Source organism: Spodoptera frugiperda, chromosome 31 (assembly GCF_023101765.2).
Source record: "Spodoptera frugiperda isolate SF20-4 chromosome 31, AGI-APGP_CSIRO_Sfru_2.0, whole genome shotgun sequence".
Lineage (NCBI taxonomy): Eukaryota > Metazoa > Arthropoda > Insecta > Lepidoptera > Noctuidae > Spodoptera > Spodoptera frugiperda.
In genome coordinates this window covers 5,559,272-5,574,503 of record NC_064242.1, presented here as the reverse complement: position 1 = coordinate 5,574,503, position 15,232 = coordinate 5,559,272, and the positions used below count along the sequence as shown (strand labels likewise).

The 15,232-nt window shown below is 33.0% G+C and overlaps 1 protein-coding gene across 1 annotated transcript in view; it reads right to left on the bottom strand.

The window, feature by feature from the left end:
* The window catches only part of LOC118276457 (alkaline phosphatase-like), a 100,463-nt gene that overhangs the window by 49,672 nt on the left and 35,559 nt on the right, over positions 1 to 15,232 (bottom strand). Inside the window, exon 2 of the mRNA XM_035594783.2 lies at positions 9,195 to 9,239. The gene's annotated coding sequence lies outside the window, so the exon portion shown is untranslated. The remainder of the gene's footprint in view (positions 1 to 9,194; positions 9,240 to 15,232) is intronic.

Here is a 15,232-nt window from a genome sequence, read left to right as displayed (position 1 = left end):
TCTTATCTTTTAAACAAACTAGTAAAATAAATAAACATACCTATCAGAAGCACAAAAAATAAATATTTTACTTATAGTACTCGCGAATCCAAACGCAAGCGTCAGCAATTACACTAGATGCACAGTCCAAATGAAAGTTAAACTTTTACCTAAACCAACGAGTTGACTGCGTTTAATCCTGTGATTTAAACAGTTCAGTCAAAGCGTTTTAAATTTCAGTTAGTGGTTCGGACGGTTATTTCTCTAAACCAGAACGCTGGAACGGATAACGAAGTGTATTATTATAGTAACCTGAATACATTTGTTTATTAAACTTGTGTATTATATAGTAGTGTGAGTCACTTACTATATTTTTGCCACTAAAAATATGAAAATTTAATCAGTGCAAAATATCTTTCTTTTTTTTCAACATTGCTTCACACTAGGGTTTTCTCCTATTTCGTGGGTGCGTTTACAAACATACAAATTCACATGCACATGATACCCAGACCCGAAACAACAATTTGTGAATCACACAAAGAGTGGCTCCGGGCGGGAATCGCATCCGCTACACATTGCACAGCAGCCCTTTGTGACTCGAAACTAATAGACCTTTTTCCATTAATATACGTAAGTAACCTGTGACCAGTTAACTGACATTTTCCGAAATAAATTTTATTGCTTAAAAATATAATATTTAATTGATTATTACATCGTTCCTGATGGATATCAACTGGATTGCTGTAATAATAAATAAAGGTTTTAAAAAGGGTAACAATATAGATCACGAACTTTTTTATACCTACTACAAACTATTATCTGTATTATAACATCTGTCATCTCTGCAACCGCATTAACGAATAAATTATCAAGTCTAAATTAGTTACGAATAATTCATTAAGCTGTGACAGGTTTCTGGTCTGTCTGTTAGTTGCAACATCTGTCCTACGGACAGTAATTTGATAGTAGGTACTAGTGTACTAGTTATTACTGTCCTAAGTTTGTTTGTACCAAAAATTTTGTTAATAAGAAAATCTAAAATTAAACATAGAATTATAATCAAATTTTGACTGCACAGTTGGCGCAGTGGCTGTGCGACGTGTAGTGACTGCGATTCCCGCACGGAGCAACTCTTTGTGTGATCCACAAATTGTTGTTTCGGGTCTAGGTGTCATGTGTATGTGAACTTATATGTTTGTAACCGCACTCAAGACATAGGAGAAAATCCTAGAGTAGGGTAACTTTAAAAAGCAACATTTTTGCATAGAAACGGATCATAATTAAAACTGGACCCATTATTCATTCTATCTACTAAAGTTATATATTTTATCCAATCGCGGTCAACACTAAACAAATACCAGCTGTAGAATCCGCAGACCGACAGCATTAGGGGAAATACGCTTCAACTATAATCGTCTCCGCTATTTGTGAAGCCAATTCAAGCCTGAAGTTTGTATTGAATAAAACCCGAGGAAATCGAGTGAACTATTGTTTTGAAACAATGCAATTACATTTGTGAAATGCTCAATACATTGGAATAGTACTAAATTAAGTATACTATGTTGAGTATCGTGTTTTTAGGACTTAACACACATCACATCAACAGCCTATAAGTGACCATTGCTGACCAGAGATAACCGCTTCTCGTACGGAGAAGGTTTGAGCATTAATCACCACGCTTGCTCAATGCGGGTTGGCGATTTCAAACTTATAATTTTATTAGAAATTATAAGGACATTATTATTCATAGATTTCCTTACGATGTTTTCCTTCATCATTTGTCAGTGTGAACCCTCATGCATGAGAAGCGGGCGCCTTGAACCTTCGGGCCACCACAACATACCTATATTATACCAAATCAGGACAGCACACAAGACTACGATATCGAAACTGGCAAGATCAATAAATAATTATTTTTAATACTTTGTTTTAAAGTGGCTTTCTTTATTAACAGGCTGATGACAAAAATATGAAACTGAAAACTATTCTAAATTAAACAATTTTACAATAGCAGTTTTGCCATTGCAACTAAATGTAAAAATAATATTTCAAACAATTCAAATCCAAATGAATTTAATTACACGAATCTATTGAAAAGTATTGAATAGCAGTCAGTTCACAGAATAATGTTATCACGTCTGTCATCCTGTGTAAGGGAACTTTTTAGATAAATGGACGTAAAAAACGGATAATAATATAATATCGTATATCAATGCAGTGATAATGACTTACCGTAAAATGGGAGAATAGAATTCGAGGGGTAAAAATAGAGGAGTGAATCAGTGTTGGGAAAATGTTCTGACATTTATTATTCACCACTTTTTTGTGTCTATTCACTGCGTTTTACGGTATTACAATTTTAAATTTTATTAATACGTATTCGTGAGATTAAAAACTAGACTAGATACTAGAGATACTAAATTAATTATTATGTAATTAGCTTACACACGTAAGTATACATTTTTTATGTTTATTTTCTGCAATTTTCAGTACCTACTTTACTATAATTTAGTTATTACTAAAACGAAAAATCTCGTTATTTCTTTAAGTACTCTTTTATAGAACACAGACCGTAAACCCTGCGTAACCTTTTATATAGCAACCTACAATAAAATCCTTGATTTACTTTACAAACACGTAATCGCAGTTTCAAAAAAATAAACACCCTATACACATTATTTTCATAATTTACTCTTAATTCCCATTTCACCACCACAAAATCGTAACTCATACCCGTAGTTACTAGTTTACACGCAATGAAACTTCGTGAATACGCCAAAATGAACCATTATATACCAAAATTTCATTAACTTCTACACGTGTAGTTGTTGAACCAAAGAACTTTGAAAACTTCAGATTAATATGCACAAAACTGTGTTAGTTCAACACATAAGTGCAACAAATTTCCGTTGAAACCACATAGTTAGTGGTTTTATAACATTTTTATTACACTCTCGTTACCTTTTATTTCATAAAATGAGTAAACAATTTTACACGTAATTTTCGACATATGATATTAAATTTATACTGATGTTCTCATCCCACATTGCAGGACAGAAAGTGCAAAACGCCTTCTGACAAAAATATGTAGGGATGGCGAACTCATTTTAAATTCATTATCAAATATAGTCATATCCGTGAAGAGTGCTCCACCATCTCTGTCTACAATTCATTTTTTTTTATATTCCTTGCTCGACGGCCGAAACAATAAAAAAATAACAATTTCAATTATTCTTATTATATCTATTGTAATATCTACCTGTCTTAATTTGCATACCGAAAAAAAGCGTTGAATTCCGTTATACATTTCTTACTCGAGAAAAAGGAAAGTGTTCTAATATATTTTATAATAACACGGAAGTTCCGTGTTTACAGTGAGATAATGAATGAAGAATGAAATGAATTTCATCTTATATTTTGGAATATTATTTTGAGTTGATAAAACAGTCAAATTATTTAATTACAATTATGTATAGTTTTCTTCGACATCACGCTAGTTTATAAGCCATACCAAAGAGAAGACAAATCATTAAATAAATAAATTAAATTGTTTTTCCTCGAGAAGGTACGTAGGTTATAAAGATAAATTTTATTGTACCACCTATTCCAAATTAATTATAGGCTGCAAATCAGTAAGTACCAAGCTACCTGAGAATTTAGGTACAGAATAATTAATTAGCAATATTGATCACTTTACTTGACCCGAATATCGAAAATGAGTTTTCATGCTCCTCAATCGCGGTTGCAGTCGAGATGCTAACGAGAAACGAGCAACTAACAAGGTAGTCGCAGGGAACATTAATAATTTTCTCTAAAATCTAAAATCTGGAGTGACACTTAATTAGCGTAGGACTGCGTACAACGGCTGGGCAGCCAAAACGGTACGTTTTTTCAGTTAAACTTTTTAACCCGTCAGACGGTAGGTTTTCAATTAGTTAAATTAAGCGGCGCAGTCGCTTTGCCTCTATGTACCCCTCTTTATTCAAATCGTTGCCAACGAAAATAGTAAAAATGTTTGTGAAAGTGAAAAAGTTTGTTTGCAACGTCGTGTCAATTTGTTTTTAAAGTAATATTTTGAAAACGTTGTGGTGTCTTTGTATCAGTTTCTGTAGTAGTGATAAAGGAGTCTGAACTAAAACCTTTCATTGCAATCAAATTAATATTGCAGGAAAATGAAAGCTTATTTGCAACGTTGTGTTAATTTTAAAGTAATATTTTGAGAATGTTGCGATGTCTTTTTGTATCAGTTTTAAAAATAGTGATACCTAGTTGAAATCAAAATCTAAAGATTGATTTTACTGAAATTATATTAAAATAAGAAAATAATTAACACAAATGCGTAGCTTCCATTATAACGAAAAACAAAGAAGGGGAAGGAGAAAAAAACCATAGATTAAACATACGATTCGATGTTATGTTGCGTTCATAAACCTCAACAGTGATAAAAATGAGTCTGAACTAAAAATTGCAATGAAAGCAATCATATTATTATTGCAAGATAACCAAAGCTCTTAGTTTAAAACCCCATATTACCACCCTAGGTATTGCACCCTTATCCCCTGAAAATCTCACCGCAAAGAAAGCCAATTTCACTCAGTTCTCGATATCTCCATCGAATGAAAAAGAAATTTAAATGAAAAAAGTTGAATAAATTATAATATAATATCATCCGAGATCTTGGTTCAATGGGATCACGATTTTGCTCATTTCCTGAAATGAATTTTGTTATTAGAAGTTTAGCCCAAGGGCATCACCGAGTGAAAGTTAAATATTCTAATCGCCAATCTCTTTTTTGGATGATCAACATTTTCTTCGCGTCAAATAACCATTCATAACTTTACCTACAAATATAAATTTTTAAACAGTCTGATTCGAAGACAAACTTATCTGTGTAGACAAAATTAGGCTGTAAATAATAAATTTTCCGGGAAAAAGAATCAATCGTATCGTATTGTCCCATCTTTTATCCCCGGATAAGTAGGTACAGGGGTACATTACGGTTCTTAATGCCACTGTATTGTAATGTACATTGTGCGCCTACTTTTCACCATTTGTTTATAAAACAAATGGTGATGCTTATGTGCAATATAATAAGGGGTGAGCTGAAAAATATTCGAAAAATCCGAAAAAAAAACTAGCAATACTTTGCCCGAACCGGGAATTACATCCGAGACTCTTGCTCTGTGTCGCATTTGCGACCACTCGATCAACGAGACAGAAAAATAATCAAGTTTCCCAGAAAATAAAGAAAGGTAAGTCAGAAATGTATAGCACTTACCTATCACAGGATACCGTATCTCGTATGATATGGAACAAGCGATATGGATATTTGACAGAAACCTAAAGCCAAAGCATTTAAACTGTTATCTCCCATTCGCCTGCCATGCATGGAAATTATCACATACCCTCTAATGTAGAGAAGGCACAAAGTTCAACCGTTAATGAATAGGAATACAAATTCAGACTATGCAGGTATAGTGCTATAGTAAGACGTTTTTTAAGGGAGAAAATAACCACCCCGTTCCTACTCCTTTTTACCCGACTGCGCCAGAAGGAGGGTTATGTTTTTCGAGTGTATGTATGTATGTATGTATGTATGTATGTATGTATGTATGTATGTATGTATGTATGTATGTATGTATGTATAATTGTTTGGCACGCTCTGCAGCCTAAACGGCTTGATGGATTTTGACTTGAGAGGTGTCGTTAGATTCGTATTTACTGTGAGAGTGACACTGGATATATCAAAATTAAAAAAAAAACAAAATGGCCGATTTTTGGCGCCAAATTCGAATATTTCTCACTCTCTAGCCTAAACGGCTTGATGGATTTTGACTTGAGAGGTGTCGTTAGATTCGTATTTACTGTGAGAGTGACACTGGATATATAAAAATAATAAAAAAACAAAATGGCGGATTTTTGGCGCCAAATTCGAATATTGCTCACTCTCTAGCCTGAACGACTCGATGGATTTCCGCTTGATAGGGGTCGTTTGATTCGTATTTACTGTGAGAGTGACACTAGATATATCAAAATGAAAAAATAATAAAACTAAAAATAAATAAATAAAAAAAAGTAATTTAAAAAACTAAAAAACCCGACTGCGTTTCTTTATAATATTAAAATGAAAAAACCCTAAAACAAGAAAGTAATCGTAAAATTTAAGCAGTCGGGACCCATTCTAGAAAGCAAGCCGTATGTGCCCTCACTAAGTCTTTATATTTAGAATGGGTCCCGACTGCTTAAATTTTACGATTACTTTCTTGTTTTAGGGTTTTTTCATTTTAATATTATAAAGAACGCAGTCGGGTTTTTTAGTTTTTTAAATTACTTTTTTTTCTGGTATAGTAGAACTGGAGTATAATATAAATGACAAGCAACGATTTATTGGGGTTTGAGGTCTTTATAAGGACATTATTTGATCCAAGAATCAAAGAGAAAATATTCTTAAAGTATACTTAACCTTTTTAGGTTTACTGAATAATTTCCACGTAACATCAACAGGTATTTAAAACAAAATTGATGGAAAGCGTTGATATATACATGTACCAAACTAATAATTCAATAGATTAAACGATCCATTTACACACCACGTTATTGACTATCCTTCGTGTGGTGTGGACGTGAACAAATATTTTTGGCGTGCATACATTCAGCACGATTTGTGTGGTTGAATCGCGTTGGGGCAATCCTTGCGCGTTTTATTCCACTGGATTTTGGCATTTAAGTATTTATTGCTCTATCATAGATATAACATGTGATTTATGTGAGTGGTATTTTGGTAATAACTGTCTAATTAATTACACAATTTAGTAATTCGGCGTATAACCACTGACTCACCATCATCATTATATCATTAACGACATTAATGAGCTTTTGGTACTATAAAACATTTAAGCGTCCTTGAAAACGAACGAGCATCCTCGAAAACGATCAGGTTTCTTCAATAACTTTCGATCGTCCGTGATTACTTTCGGGCATACCTCGATCACTTTAGAGCGTTACTCGAAAACGGTCGATCGACCTCTAAAACAATCTAGCATCATCGGTGACTTTCAAGTGTTACTCGAAAACGGTTGATCGACCTCTAAAACAATCTAGCATCATTGCTGACTTTCGAGCGTTACTCGAAAACTAATATCAGTAGAAGTTTTTTCTTAACTTTCCCCAACCCCTTCAAACAGCGAAAGCGAAGCCGCGTGGAAAAGCTAGTTTCAGAATAAACAAAACACTGATTTAATTTACTTTCACATAATTGAACCGTACAATTCGATATTCAAAAGGAGAGTAAACAAAGAAAGAAAAATCATCCATTTTATTGCGATTCTTCAATTTTTTTATTATTTATTAAACAATTTCACGAAATGTACGAGTAAGTAGAAAAACTGAAATATGACAAGAACATTTTTATTTATTACCTCGTTTTACTTTATTTTGTTTTTTCTTGCAACAGACAAATCTATACATATAATAAAATCGTAGAAAAGTGCTGTCTGTACATTGAAAATAAAAATAAAAAAAATAGCAGGGGTTATTGTTATGTCGATGTCGAACCCAAAAATGTAATTAACTTTTTTTTTGTCTGTTTGTCTGTTTATCTGTTTATCTGTTTGTCTGTTTGTCTGTTTGTCTGTTTGTCTGTGTGTCTATGCGCGCTAATCTCAGAAACGGCTGATCCGAGTTGGATGCGGTTTTCACGAATATATTGTGGTATGCTTCAATTTACATTTAGTGTTTGTTTCATGTCAATCGGTTCATAAATAAAAAAGTTATGTCAAATTAAAGAATCACGTCGAACACTATTCTATGCTTATACCATTAATCTCCGCCACTATTTAACGGATTTGGTTGAAATTTGGTACAGATATAGTTTAGAACCTTAGAAAGGACATAGGATAGTTTTATTTCAAAAATCAAAAAATAAAAATAGAAATAGATCGCGCTATGGTTTCGTTACATTCATTTGGTTGGGTATCGGCCGAGCGCTTCGGTACTATCGTAGAAAAAGTGTATATCATTCGTATGATTATTTGTCTGTATTGGTCCTGCTGTTTCGTATATTCTAAATAAATTGGTTTCGTTGTATTTGTCAATTAATAAGTTTATTTGTTGGGTTTTTCTGGTTTTCTGGTTAAATTATTTAACGTAGGTTTAGTTTGATATCGATTATTAGTAGTTACTGTAGTTAGTTTTTTAATAAAATTGTAAGTCTAATTTATTAATTAATTAGATAGATTAGATTTAAGTCGTTTCTTTTAAATTATTTAGTTTAAGCTTGGTTATTATAGCATAGAGGATAGGTTGTAATATAATTTCTTTTTTAAATGTTATAAATTCGTAATTCGTAGCTTTCTTTAGTTTTAAGTTAGTTTTCATCTTAAGTTCGGAAAGATTATAATATTTCTTTAGTTTAAGTCCGTTTTTAAACAATTTTTTCAATGCCCTAAGTGAGTGTACATCTATTAAATTCAAACACAGAGCTCATTATGTTGATTTTTGAAGAGTTCCCTGGAACATCTTCTACGTCTCATTTTTGAAGAGATTCCGCGAGATTGGGAACTATGTGGTTAAAACCAAAAATTTGCCGGAAGTCACTATTCCACGCGAACGAAGTCGCGGGCAAAAGCTATTGCCTGATAAAACTATAAGGTATAAAAGTAAATAAAAATAAAACAATTGCAAGCCAATTCCTGTTCACTCAATCCAGTCTTTTCGCTACCCTAACAATCTGCAATGCGAATGATATTTGAATGCTCTCTGTCTATTTTCATTTGGATGAACATCGCTTGTTTAATTAACGTAGTGTTCTAATTTTTTTTATAAAAAAGAAATATTTGAAAAATATAACAGTTGAACATGAGTATTGTTTATAATAATCGAAAAAGGGTTTTGACCGACTTCAAAAAAGAAAGAGGTTCTCTGTTTGACCTGTTTGTGCACGATTATCTCATGATTGGTCTTGAACCGATTTTGATGTAGTTTTACCGACTTCAAATGAGGACGTTGAAGTTGATTTTTTTACGTAGTTTACTGAAAATTATCATTTTTCAGTTACAATCATGAATTGAATTTTAGTAAAGTTTCAATTATTCGTAGCACCTATAAATATAAGTAAATAACACGTAAGCATATGTTATTTGTGCTTATTACAAACGTGCCAGCAATGTTTGTTAAAGGGTTTAGTAAATAAAAAAACTATGTATTATGAAGCTTACCTTAGTGTCATACTGCATCTGATTTCAAAGAAATGTTCGCTTAATCTGTAACAAAAAGAAAATGTATTTAATAATTATTAGCTACTAAATCTCAAAACGAAACAAAAATAAATGGCTCGAAAAGAAGAACACAATGAGTAATCAATTTAATTATTATGTTATCGGCTTACTCACGTAACTGTTTGACAAGGAACTCGACTAGTTTCAAGTCATGCTAGAGGCTCATATTCAACAGCGCGTGCCCGAAAAGTGCACGTGAGACGCTATGCTCATGAATATGAGCGAGTATATCTCACGAAAGTCATAATAAAAAGTAATCAAATTGATATTTGAGTCTCGAAATAATCTACTTGTAAAAGTTACTTTCAAGTTGACATTGTCTACCTCATTACTCACGACTCACGTCAGTAAAGTTATAAGGTCGTGAAGTATGCATTATAGCCATCATAAATCCAGTGTTTAGCTTTTATAGTTGGTATACTCGTCTGAAGTATTATGTAAAGTTAGGAACGTGAACTACATATACATTTTTGTTCGCATGTGAACAAACAAATAAATAAATCACCCACTTAACATTGGCTTGTGTGAGCCATTGTTCGGTGTCTTTGTTTAGAAAAGTAGATGTTTGATCTAGGACTACTCTTTTGTTTTATGGGATCACGGATATGGGTATCTTAAACCTGGTTAGGAGAGGATATGGTTAACATATTAATAGACCTTTTATTTCTTAAAAGCAAACTAAAGCAAGAATATGCAGCATACTAGAAAAACTGGCCAAGTGCGAGTTGAACTCGCCCATGAAGGGTTCCGTAGCAGCAAGTAGATGACATAATATAAAAGTTAGTGTAGTGCGTTGTAATTTTGATCGATGTTTTCTAAAAAAAATAACACGGTTTTACATAGTGTTTGTATGAACGACAAAGTTGTATATGCGTTTATTGAAAATGTATTATTTCTTAATAACTAATAATGATATCTTGTTCAAACCAATTTTTGTTAAAAGTTTTGGAACTAGAACAAATACACTCGCACACACACATGAACCTTAGCAGGCTGCGCATTACTAGACTGAGAAGTTTCCCCCTAAGGTCTAATTTGCAGATTAAGATAGACACAAACAACTAAAGAAGTAGGTTAATCGACACACGTCAATCAATGTACCAACAAACCCAGTCGAATAGAAACTTTAACATTCGGTGATTATCTTTAAATTATACAATAGATAGGACTGTACCCTCTCACATTTGTGCTTGATACAATACAATACAATGGGGTGAGAAACAGTCGATTAACTCTCAAATCAGTGTAAAAGCTTCCACACGAAAGGATATATTACGTCAGACTCTATGTCTTTCAAGTCTCAAGCTTAGCTCACACGAAGTCAAGGCGATTTACTATGTCTTGGTGATTAAAGTGGATATTATTCCTACGTGAAACATTATATAATAAAAATATTATTACTATGTCGCACTTTCATTATATAAAACTTTTTTATCCTCAATGCAAAAAGACGTATTAGTTTTCTGGTAAATGGAACGAAATGAATTAAAATTTATTTTAATGTATTTTCTGCAGGACTGCGCAAAAGAAGTATAAAAAGTAGTTTCATTACGAATCTTTATTTCAATAGCGTCTAAAGAAAAGTGCACACAAAACAAATTAATATAAATGCAGCAAAAGCAATACAAGTACGTAATACATCTAAATTGAATCGCAAATCGCTGTCTAATATAGTCTCGCCCTGATGCTTATCTTCATTTATCACAGGAAGCAATAAAGACGCTCTTCACGATATATTTGCCTCTCGCTCTCATATATTGTTGCTAATGATACTGTTCGCAAATAAAAGGAAAGCTTTTAGAAATTGTGGACACGTTCCCGTGTTGCGCAAGGCACTTAATAGCACGTGTTTATTTCGTTTTTGACAAATCGTTCCGACTTAGGGTTGGTGCACATCGCCCAGTGAATCTATGTGGTGTGATAAAATTGTGTGTAATGTTTATTGTTGTAAAAATGTTATATTTTTACAATAACTATCGTGAGACATACTAAATTAACTAAAAATCACGGTTTACTCACGTTAATATCTGAAAAGAAAGCTCTATTAGTTTCAAGTCACGGAGGGACTCTTCATCAAAAACAGCATGCGGAGATGCGGCGACTACTAGTTTGACAGACTTGATTTTTATCAAATTTTATAAAAATGTTGTTAGTTAATATTGAACTCATTATGTCTTATTATTTCCCTAACTAAGGGATTTTGTATTTTGCAAATACAATGTCAATTACATTATTATTTCAACTTTAGATCATGTCCCGGGAATCGACCTCGAGACCCTTTGCCCGACAGTCGCACTTGCAACCACTCGACCAACGAGGCAGTCTATTCAAAATTGTTTTTCAAAACACATACATGTAAGTACATCGTCACACTACCTGATGCATGAACATTAAACAATTAATCAAGCCGAACACAGAAGATATATTACTTAAGCCCGTCTGGTTTTACAGAACGGAGTGGATTATACAGGATGTTTTCCAATGTTGGCAATGGTAACACTTTGTTTTTATTCCACTGATGATATTGTTGAGAGAAAAGTTTTGTTTGTTCACGCTTTAGATTTGCTAGAACTTGAACATTGAGTTTAGTATGATATGTTCTAAAGTTTAAGGTGTATTTTTGTCTGAAAATACGCAGTCTTTTATTTATTTATTTATTTATTTATTAATAAAGGTTTACCAACAGCTTCTGTATAAAAAATATTAAGTGTAGTAAATACATATTAGTTTTGGACTTATACAGTCGCCAATTATAGGTTAACCAGCATTTAATATTAAGTGATAACTTAAAACTAAGAGAAATATGAATGACTTTTTGAAATATACTACTAAAAATTACAATAACAAAATTAAAATTAAAAAACAATTAAACTTAATACAATTAACAATAAAGAAAAGTGAGATATAACTAGATGAGATCAATTATCCAACATTAACATTACAAGTTTAAGTAAAATTACAAATACAGTAAAACTTATTGTGAACTAATTTGTGAGCTGCGACCTCCGGGATTCAAGGACTTGGGTTTTAAAAACTTTCATGGAGTCATAATATACGTCTACATCTGGGGCGGATTTTGTCAAGGAGTTAATCTCACGAACGAGCCTATTGAGAGGTGAATTTACACCTAAGTTCGTATTAGATACTCGACTATGGAACAGATGTGTTATGGGATATCTGGGCAACTTATGGGGCACCCTTAGACCTATCTGTTCAATTAGTTTGCCACAGTCCAATTTGTTATTTACCAGTTTATAAAAGAACATAAGATCTTGAGTCAGTCGACGGTTGCGCAGAGTATCCATACTATAACATTGGAGGCGTTGTTCATATGGACACCGGGGAGATATATCACCGAAGGTCCATGCTAAATGCTTTGTGAAGGCTCTTTGGACGCTTTCTATTCTTTGCGAATGTACTGCGTAGTGCGGGTTCCATACTACACTGGCAAACTCTAGGTGGCTACGAACTAAAGCGTTATATAAAACCATCTTTGTTCTCACCAGCCTAAACCCTCTGGTGCTCCTCTTAAGGAAACCCAGAAGCCGTGCCGACTTTGTAACAATGTTATCGATATGGCTTCTGAAGTTAACTTTAGTGTCCATGATGACGCCAAGATCACGAACCTCATCTACAGTTTCTAATAAAAGTCCTCTTATATTATATGAAACACTATTGGATTGCTTTTTTCTTGTAAATCGTATATGGCTACATTTTTGTACGTTGAGTTTCATGTGATTCAGGTTACACCACTGCTCAATTCTATCCAAATCCTCCTGAATTAAGGCAGAGTCATTATGCGAAGTTATGGTTCTGTAGATTTTGAGATCGTCGGCAAATAGCAGGTATTTACAGTGATACAGTACGCGATAGATAAGACGCAAACCAGACCAAAAGTTGACCAGTCACACCATTATATTCTAACTTAGAGAGTAATAGCGAATGGTCAACCTTGTCGAATGCGCTGCTAAAGTCCGTGTAGACGGCATCCACCTCCAAGCGATTGTCAAGAGCTAACGTCACATCAGAGACAAACTCGACAAGGTTTGTCTCTACGCTACGACCAGCTTTAAAGCCATGTTGACTTGGTGAGATAATTTTGTCTATGTGACGAGTAATGATTGGACAAACAAGAGACTCAAAGATCTTTGAAAAACATGATAATATAGAAATAGGGCGGTAGTTCTTTACATTTGCAGGATCTCCTTTTTTAAAAGCCGGGACAATTCTTGCGCATTTCCATGCGTCAGGGAAGATTCCTTCGGCAAGGGAAGAATTATAGATAATTTGCAACGGTAAGGTGAGCTCACGGCAACAGCGTTTTACAAATAATGGTGGTATGGAATCTGGCCCAGCACCCTTTGATGCATCTATTAGTTTAAGTTTGTTAAGAATTTGATTTTCTGTAAACTTAATAGTGCTTATGACTGAATCGGTACCAGGAAATCGATTAAAAGTATTATTATAAGTAGTGGTTGGGTTATGACTGAAAACAGAGACGAATTGATCAGCAAAAAGGTTGGCGATATCTGGACCACTGCTAACTACCTTATCGTTCATGTACATGTCAGCTGGTATGCAAGATTCTCCGCGGCGTTTATTTTTTATGTACTTCCAGAAAGCTTTGGGGTTTTTGGGAATATCATTTTCTATCTTACATTTATAGGCGTTATAACAGTTATTTATTAAAGTGTGGCAGCGACTACGGAGCAACTCGAAGGTTAGTTTGTCTCGTGGATTTTTATACTTGCGGTATCTCTGTCTAAATTTCTCTTTTTCAGACAGAGCTCCAATAAGTGAATCAGAATACCATTTTATCTGTGTATATCAAAACAAACATTAACTTGAGAATGTTGTTATTTGATAGTTCAATGGTTATTGGGGCCAAGAAAATCCTATTATAGTTCTAGTAGGTATAATTACTAGTTTTAGGACTAGCTATTACCTCGTCTACCCTACAATTTGTCTGACCCACTCCAATGGCTTAATCAGTTTAAGTACACAAGGAATTTGTTAGTGTCATGTAATTTACAAAAATAAAGATGATGTTGAAACAACACGCATTAATTTATTATCCTAATATAAACATTATGTTCAGCCTAAGGAAATTAAAAGCAAAACATTTTAAAAAGGTAAAGTTTTTAGCAAACATTTGTTTGGACAGCAATAATGTCAGAACTGAAAAATATATCGCTTTGAAAAACGTTATGAATAAATAAAATCTAATTACATTTTTGTTGGTGAACGAAAAAAGTGTAAATTGTTCACACTCCTGTTATTATTTAGAGCTTAGGGCCTTAGGGCCGTACTCAGAGTCATTTAAGTTTTAGCTTAACAAAATATTATTTTTTATATGGTTACAAATATTTTAAACGTATTACCATTGTTATCATTCTGACATCTTATCTCTTACTTGCATCATCAAATGATGAGACAGTTGATTTTATTGATGAGTTTTTAAAGAATTTGTAGCATCTTTATAATGACTACAGCATCTGGATTACTTAGTTTTTGATTAAATGAAAAAAATATCTGTATACCTAATTTGTGTAATATAGATTTCAAATAGATCTTAATTCACCAATGACTCCTATTTTCGATTTTATTTCGTAATAATAGCTAACCATTGTTCAAAAGTATTAATAAGAATTATCTTAAAGTAATTAAGAGAAACTAATTACTCAGACATTTATACAAAATGAGACTCAGACAGCCAATCTCTTCATTAAATAATAAAGTAAATAAATTATCTAATAAAGTCATTAAGTTGGTTTAGACGTGTTAATCTCTTAAATTAACCGTAAGATGAGAATAAGTTTTGTATTTCAAAGTTTAACTATTAAGAAAATATTTCTATATATAAAATGAGTCAGTGGGGTAATTAGAGGACAAATACCTCTATTTTTGTAACAACTTCAGAGACATACTAAATTTACTAATGTACGTGAGTAAACCATCACGGTAATGAAAAAAATCTC